The sequence below is a fragment of the Malania oleifera genome, chromosome 1, assembly GCF_029873635.1.
Source record: "Malania oleifera isolate guangnan ecotype guangnan chromosome 1, ASM2987363v1, whole genome shotgun sequence".
NCBI classification, from domain to species: domain Eukaryota; kingdom Viridiplantae; phylum Streptophyta; class Magnoliopsida; order Santalales; family Ximeniaceae; genus Malania; species Malania oleifera.
In genome coordinates, this window is record NC_080417.1 from 34,546,146 (window position 1) to 34,554,723 (window position 8,578).

Genomic DNA, 8,578 nt, shown 5'->3' on the forward strand with positions numbered 1-8,578 from the left:
ATTGTAATAGCACAAACCACGGTCGCTAGCGCGGCATCAAGTCAAAATTTAGAATGAGAAAGTGCTCATGTAGTCCCATTCATAGAAATATTTGATATACTTATTCTCATTCCATCCATCCAGAAGGATGCATCTTGTTTTGCTCTTACTACACACTTTGAAATACCATTTGTCATGGAGGAGAAGTGATTAGAAAGAAATAATGTTTCTGCCCAGATTTTCAAAGAGTCATGGTTTAGAATAGTTGAAATTTATCACGATAAGGTGAGGCCATAGACCATCTTTGCCACTATAGTGAAGTGTGTGTGTATTGTTGTTGGGGGTTGACATTTTAAAAAATAAAAATAGAAAAAAATATAAAGAAGAAGGCTATGAATAATAAAAAAGTAGTATAATAGTTAATTTTTTTTGCAGAGAGAGAGATCAAGAAGTGTGCTTGAAATCTTAACCTAAGTGTGATATTTTGATAGGTAAGTGTGGTGCTACTTTTTTTTGTCATGATTAAGTGGCATGAGTGAGAGAGATTTTTGATTAAGAGAAAGGATGAGTGATTAAAGAGAAAGGCGTAAGAGAGACCTCAATTTTAAAAAGTAGACATGCATTCATTAATATATAAAAAAAATGAGGAACTTTCACATGAAGTGAGGGGATTAGTATGTTAAAATATGGTCCAAATTCTGTTATTATTTTTATATTCACATCGATGAATGTTTTTATCTTTCCACCACTCCTTATCTTAAAATGTGTTCAACATGAAAGTTGTGAAACTTTCTCTTAACTTTCTTTTGATACCAAGAACGTCTAATTTGGAGTTGTACAAAAAATGTTATGATCAAAATACTGAATAGTGATCAAAGCTGTTAGGCGGCTGACCTTATCTGTTCAGGTGATTGAACAGCAAACAAAATCACTTCAGGCAACTGACCCTATACCGACTTCAAAAAAATTCTAAAATTTAAAGTCCAGGTGATTGGCCCCTTAAGTATAGGCGTCTGACCTTTCAAAATTCAAATTTTAACAACTAATAAAAGTTGTTTTCAAAAGTGATTTCTTGGGCTCCAAACTTTGAAAAAACTTGGGAAATACTCCAAGCAACTTGAACAACATGAAAAATACTCTTTAAACTCTATAAATACATGATTAAACCCAATGATCAAATACACCAACAACCTATAAGTAGCAAATCAATTAAATTCTTTCTACTCTTCAAAGCTACCTTGCCTATACTCTTACTGAATTATTTGCTGCGAGTTTGCTGAGAAAAGCTCACGGTTCTTGTGTTCTTAACTGAGTTTTACAATCTAGGAAAGAACCTCAGTGATATTTTCTTAAGTTTCATCTTTCTATATTGTGATTTTTATTGAAGTATATAGATTTCAATTGTACTAATCTACTCTTTTGAGAGTGTCATTGTACACCAAATTATTTCTTATTTCTCTTGTAGTTTTTGAAGGTTCAAGGTTTGTTGAATTGTTGTACCAAGCATGAGGTATTGTTTGGAGAGGGGGCTCCGCCCTAAAGGAGGGATTGTAATGGTTTGTTCCGCTCGTAAAGGAACGCTATAGTGGAATCCTTAAGTGGTCTTGCCTAAAATGAGGACGTAAGCTGGGCATAAGCCGAACCTTGTAAAAAACTCAGTTTCACTCTTTTTCCCTAAACTTTCTTTAATTTTCTGCACATATATAACTGCGTGGTTGTTTATTTCAATTCTATAAATTGTGTGGATTGGATATTAAATAAACCAAAAATTAATTTGACTTTGGGATTGTGGAAACCAAATGTGAGTATGTTGGTTACTTTTTGCGGAAACCATAAGGGTGTATGTTGATTTATTAACACCCAAGGCTCATTAATTGAAAGTTTATTTAAAATCTAAGTTTTGGAAGAGTGTTGGAATTTTCAATTGCGTTTCATTAAAATGGGGTTTTTATCAAACTCTACTTTGAGTTACTAAATCGCTGAATCTTGGAAGCTTTGCTGAATTCATTCTTTAATGTGAATCTTGTTTTGGTTATCTTGTTAAGAGGATTGAATTATTTAAAAGATGAAAGCATTACATTGTGAATCATTGGTTTGTGTTGATTGAATCAATTTATTGGTTGGGTGTTAATTGACATTATTGCAAGATCAAGTTGATTTACTCATTCTTAAAGTTTTAAAAGTGAATATTGATTTCTAGCTGATATTGTAATACAAATCATCCTTATTTGAGTACTAAACTTACAATAAGTTGTGAATCTATAAAAGGAGTTTAAAGAAACTTTTAAAACCCAATTCACCCCCCCCCCCTCTTGGGACTACACCTTACTTTTCATTTTTATCTTTTCAGCACATCTTGTGAGTAGAAAATAATGGATGTTCTTTTTTGTATAGGCTTGTAAAGGGGGTTTAGTGGTCAAAATGAAACTACAAATTAACTCTTTATTGTTCTATATGGTATTATAGCTTCTTTTTTCGGTTTATGAACTAATGTACTTTACTATCTTCAGAGCTGAACATATTTTGCTTAGACACAATTTAACAATGGAGAACTGGCCTACCGCCTTACTAACTTCTAGTTTAGATTCAAAAGAAGGCGGTGATTCTAGTGTTGGAAGTGTTGTCTGCCATGAGGATATATATAGTTCAAATGTCAAGAACAAGTCAAGCTTGTCTCGGTCTATAGAGCAATATTTAGATATGGGAGGGGAAACTTCACTGATGAATAGAATCATTGGCTATGACCATTTCGTAATCGACAATTTTGAGAAAGACTTGTCCCCCAAAATAGTTGTTGAATGCATGCATAAGCAGACTACCATATCAATACAAGTCTACATTTTCCCAAGCTTGTCTTCAGAGACATACACAAAGGGGACCATTGGGTTAGATTCTAAAGAGAACCTGGAGAAATTATGAGAATTTTTGGAGAATCCAAATCACATTATAACATCTTCAACAGGAAGGTATGTACAAATGCATTATTATTGTTGATTGTATAGTGTCCATCTTTTTCCTCTATTTCTATATCATATTATATTGGATTTGGAGTAATTGCTTTCATTAGAACTTATATTTTCCTTATTAGTTAGCTTTCATTGTTTTGTTCATTTTCTGCAGGTTGTGGATGATAATTGAAAAGATACCAAGGCATGGATTGTGCCCAAAAATTGGGAACCCGAAAGAGAAGTCCCTGGAAAGTTCTTTCATTTTTATTTTTATTATTTTTTGAGGAAATATCATCACCTATAAAAGTAAGATTTTGTGCTAGTGTTGGAGCTCTGTTGTGGAATTGCATAATTGATTTTATGATCCTCATCTTGCAATAGGAATTACAAAGCACAAATGCAATAATTGGCGAAGAATTAAAGCTCTGCCAGTTAGGAACTGCAGCATACTGGATAGTTAAGCGAATGAGGGATTTATTCGTGGAGTTTGCAAATCATTAGAAGTGACTGCACAAGAGACTTGCATTGGAATAGAGAAAAATCTTGGACCCGTTTGCCCCATAAGTTATTGTGGATGTGTTATGTATACCTATATTATGGTAATGTTCAATGTCATTCTTTTTGTCCATACTTTTGTAAAATTGGTACATGCATTTTTGGTTCATAACATGCACAATGATCTTCCTAGCAAATGTTGCTATGAAATTAAGTCCAAGCTTGAACACCTTCTCGACTAGTTGATTCTCCACACTTGGGTCTATGTAACTAAATATTATATAATTATCTATATATATTCAATAAGTTCAATATTCTTATACATGTTATAAAGCTTTGTGTCTCATTTTTGCAAACTGAGTGTGGTCAGTCCCGACACGTCCGTCACATTAACCTAGACGTGCCCAAAAACTCCTTCTCGGGAGCTTTTTCCCCACTTAGAAGTAAAGTTAGAATACAAACAAATTCAGTATACTTAGTTCATTTTAAACACTCAGGTGTCCATTTCAAGCATACGAGGTCCAAATTGAGTGTAGTCAGTCCAAACACGTCTATCACATTGATATAGACGTGGCGGATCTAATGGAGCCCAAAACTCCTCCTAGATTGAAAATTATACGCTTAGAGACAAATATAATAAACTTAGTTCATTTTAAGCACCCAAGTGTCCAATTTGGGCATACAAGATCCAAACTGATTGGGTTAATCCTTAAAAGTCCATCACATTGACCTGGATGTGTCGGAGCTGACGGTGCCCAAAAACTCCTCCTCGGGAGCATTTTCGTCACTTAGAAGTAAAGTTAGAATATGAATAAACTTAGTAAACTTAGATCATTTTAAGCACTTAGCTTACAATTCGGGCATACGAGGTCTGAATCAAGTGGGGTGAATTCTGATTTATCAAACTTAGTTGCAAGTGTATCTTTTTTTCCACTATGCCCAAATGTCCAATCATTTTGCTATCAAATCATTTTTAATTATAGTATATGCATATATGTTCAAACATTGTAATATACTAGCTAAATTCTTGTATACTTATTATTTTGTAGGATTTGCAGCTATTAGAACACTACGGCGATGCCACGTACTACAGTCGGGTCGGATGCGCACACATATTTTGACTTTTCCTATATTTCTTTTTATATGAACATAATTAATTTGTATATTTTAATTTGAATTTATATTTGGATGAATTTGAATTTTGAACAATTTGTATTTTAGATTTTAATAATTTATGAATGTTTTAGTAATTCTGGTTTAGTTTTATGTATGCTAAAATGTGATTACAGGTTTTTACAAGAATTTACAAAAAAAAAAAAAAAAGTTAATTAATTTTTTCAAAGTATTAGTGACAGTTTGAATAACTGTCACTAATAATAGCTGGGCGCAGTATTAGTGACGGTTTCTAAACCGTCACTAAAGGCTAAAACCATCACTACAAATTTAGCTTTTTCTGGGTTCAAATTGGTCACTAAAGGCAAAATATTAGTAACGGTTTTATAACCGTTACTAATAGTATATTATTAGTGAGGGTTTTAATAATCGTCACTAAAAGCATAACATTAGTGACAGTTTATTGACTGTCAAATTGTCACTAATAGTGTCATATTAATGAAGGTTATTAAAACCGTCACTAATACTTCGGTTTTAGTGACAAATTTGAGTAGAGAATATGTATGATTTATAGCGACGGTCTTACAATATTAGTGACGGTTGTATTCCGTCACTAATACTCCACTATTAGTGATTGTTTGAATTGTTCGTCACTAATAATTATTAGTATCCGCAGATATAGTGACCAAGTTAGAACCACCACTAATATTTGATCGAACCATGACTAATACTATTAGTGATGATTTTTTGATTATTAGTGACGGTTAAACTGTCACTAATAACTTTATTTCTTGTAGTGACTTTCATCAATAATTTTTCATGTTACGGTTATGTCTATTTGTTGCATGAAAAGTCTCAAGTAATAAATGCTTTAAAGGCATATATTATTGAAGTCGAGTGACAATTAGACAAAAAGATGAAAATCATTCGATCAGATAGAGGTGGTGAGTATTACGGAAGGTATGATGGAATAAGACAATGTTCATGACCGTTTGCTAAATTCCTAGAAGAGCACAGTATTTGTGCACAATACACAATGCATGGTACGCCTCAGCAGAATGGCGTGGCTAAAAGGCGTAATCGTACTATAATAGAAATGGTTAGGAGTATATTAAGTAACTTCTCAGTACTCATTTCATTATGGATGGAGGCCTTTAAGACAACTGTTTATTTGCTTAACTGGGTTTCTAGTAAAGCAGTTCAAAAGACTCCTTTTGAATTGTGGATGGGAAAGAAACCGAGTTTGAGATACTTTCATATTTGGGGTTGTCCAACAGAGGCTAGGATCTATAATCCACATGAAAATAAGTTGGATTCTAGAATTGTAAGTGGGTACTTTATTGGTTACCTAGAGAAGTCCAAAGGGTATATGTTTTACTATCTTAACCATAGTACAAGAATTGTTGAAACCGAAAATTCCAGATTCCTTGAGAATGGTAAAATTAGTGGGAGTGATGTATCACGTAATGTGATCATTGAAGAAGTTCGGGTGCCTATCCTGATACTCATAACTTCAACAAAAATTGTTGTTTCTCCAATTATCGAGTAGCATGATAACATTGAACAACAATCTAGTGACTAGTCACTCCATAATGAGAATGTCACCAATGAACCAGTTGCAGAACAATCACAAGGAATAACATTAAGAAGATCTCAAAGAGAAAAGATATCAACTATTTTAGATGATTATCAAGAATCTGATTATGATTTAGGGACAAGTAAAGATCTGGTTTCATTTTCACAAGCCTTTGAAAGTAATGATTCTGAAAAGTGGATCAATGTTATAAATGATGAGTTGAAATCAATGGAACAAAATGAAATTTGGGAAATCGTTGATTTGCTTGAAGGTTTTAAGATAGTTGGGCATAAGTGGGTCTTTAAGACCAACGTGACTGCAATGACAATATTGAACGACATAAAGTTAGACTTGTTGCAAAAGGTTTCACTTAAAAGGGAGGTGTTGATTACAAAGAAATGTTCTCTCCTATATCGTAGAAGGACTCTCTTAGGATCATAATGGCTCCGATGGCTCATTTCGATTTGGAGTTACACCAAATGAGTGTGAAAACTGTTTTTTTTTTTTTTTTGAATGAGGATTTAGATGAAGAGGTTTATATGGATCAACCTGAAGGTTTCTTGATTAAAAGAACAAAGCATATGGTATGCAAATTAAAGAAGTCAATTTATGTACTTAAACAAGCTTCTCTACAATGGTATCTTAAATTTATTGATCATGTCCTTTGGATTTAAGGAAAATACCTTTGATTGGTGTATATATGTAAAGGTTAGTGGGAGCAAGTTTATTTTCTTAATTTTGCATGTTGATGATATATTGCTTACCAGTAATGATCTTGGTTTACTGAATGAAACCAAGAAATTTCTTTCTATGAACTTTGAGATGAAAGATATGGGTGAGACAACTTACGTGATAGGTGAAATATTTCGTGATAGATCACATGGATTGTTAGGGTTGTCGTAGAAGGGATATATCGATAAAATTCTTGAAAGATTTCATATGAATAAATGTGCAGCCACTCCTGCTCCTATTTGTAAATGGAACAAGTTTAGTGAAAATGATTGTCCACAAAATGCATTAGAAAAGAAAAGAATGGAAAATATTCCTTATACATCTGTTGTTGGAAGCTTGATGTATGCTCAAAGTTGTACAAGACTGGACATTAGTTTTGTAGTTGGAACACTCGGAAGATACCAAAGTAATCTTGGAATTGAGCATTGGAAAGTTGCGAAGAAGGTTTTAAGATACCTGAAGGGAACAAAGCACTATATGCTCACGTATTGAAGGTCTGATGGAGGTGGTTGGCTATTTCAACTCAGATTTTGCTGGTTGTGTTGATAGTCAGAAGTCAACTTTTGGTTACTTGTTTTTATAAACTGAAGGAGCAATATCACGGAAAAGCGCCAAACAGACTATCATAGTAGCATCTACTATGGAAGCTAAATTTGTGGCATGCTTTGAGGTCACAGTTCATGCTTTATGGTTGCAAAATTTTATCTCGAGACTTGGAATTGTCAACATCATTGTCAGGTTGTTGAGAATGTATTGTGATAATTCCGCAGCAGTTTTTTTCTTCAAGAACGACAAATATTCTAATGGCGCTAAGGGTATAAAGCTCAAATATTTGGCCGTTAAGGAGGAAGTTCAGAATTAAACAATGTTTATAGAACATATTAAGACTAAGCTCATGATTGCAGATCCTTTGACTAAAGGGTTAGTACCAAAGACATTTAAGAAACATGTTGATCGCATGAGCCTTTGTTGCAATCCTTGAGATATTTTTGTGGATCTTTATGTTTTTCTTGTTCTATAACATCTATAAAGATATTACTAATTATGTTTGTGACATTTTTTCTTACTTACCATCAATTATGTAATTATGAAGATGGATTATTAATGACAAGAATCATCTTTGACAAAGACATTATAGGGACATTGCAGTTACTTCCTATTATGGATTATATAATTAAGTGATTTGCTACCATTGTAGTACATGGAAAAGAAGATGTCGCTTTATTTATATTTACCGTCAAATAAGTGTCATTCATATGGACCAAGTGGGTGAATGTTAAAATATATCCCACATGAAAGGGTAATATGGACATTATTTGAACTTAATGAAATCAAGGTTATTGGCTTTGGAAAAGAGATGCACCGTTACTTAATTAGTGATAAATAATAAAGGAAGTTATTTTCCTATTTACCTACTTTTATGGGGAGTAGAATAACTATTTATTTTTAAAATGTAGGAATTATCCTCTCTCAGCCAACATATTCATTTTCATCAGATTTTCTCATAAGTTCTTGTGAAGTAAAGAAAATGAGTTAAGTAAGAGAAATGATTTCTATAAGTTTTCTTCAAGAAGGAGATTTCATTATGCTTGATTCCGGTATGTTTTATGAAACATTTAATTTCCGCATAAAAGATGATTATGTGATTTTCATAGTAGTTGAAGATTCCTATTTCAGTTAATTAAATTTTTACATAGTAATGTAAAAATTAAATAAAGTATAAATACAAATAAAA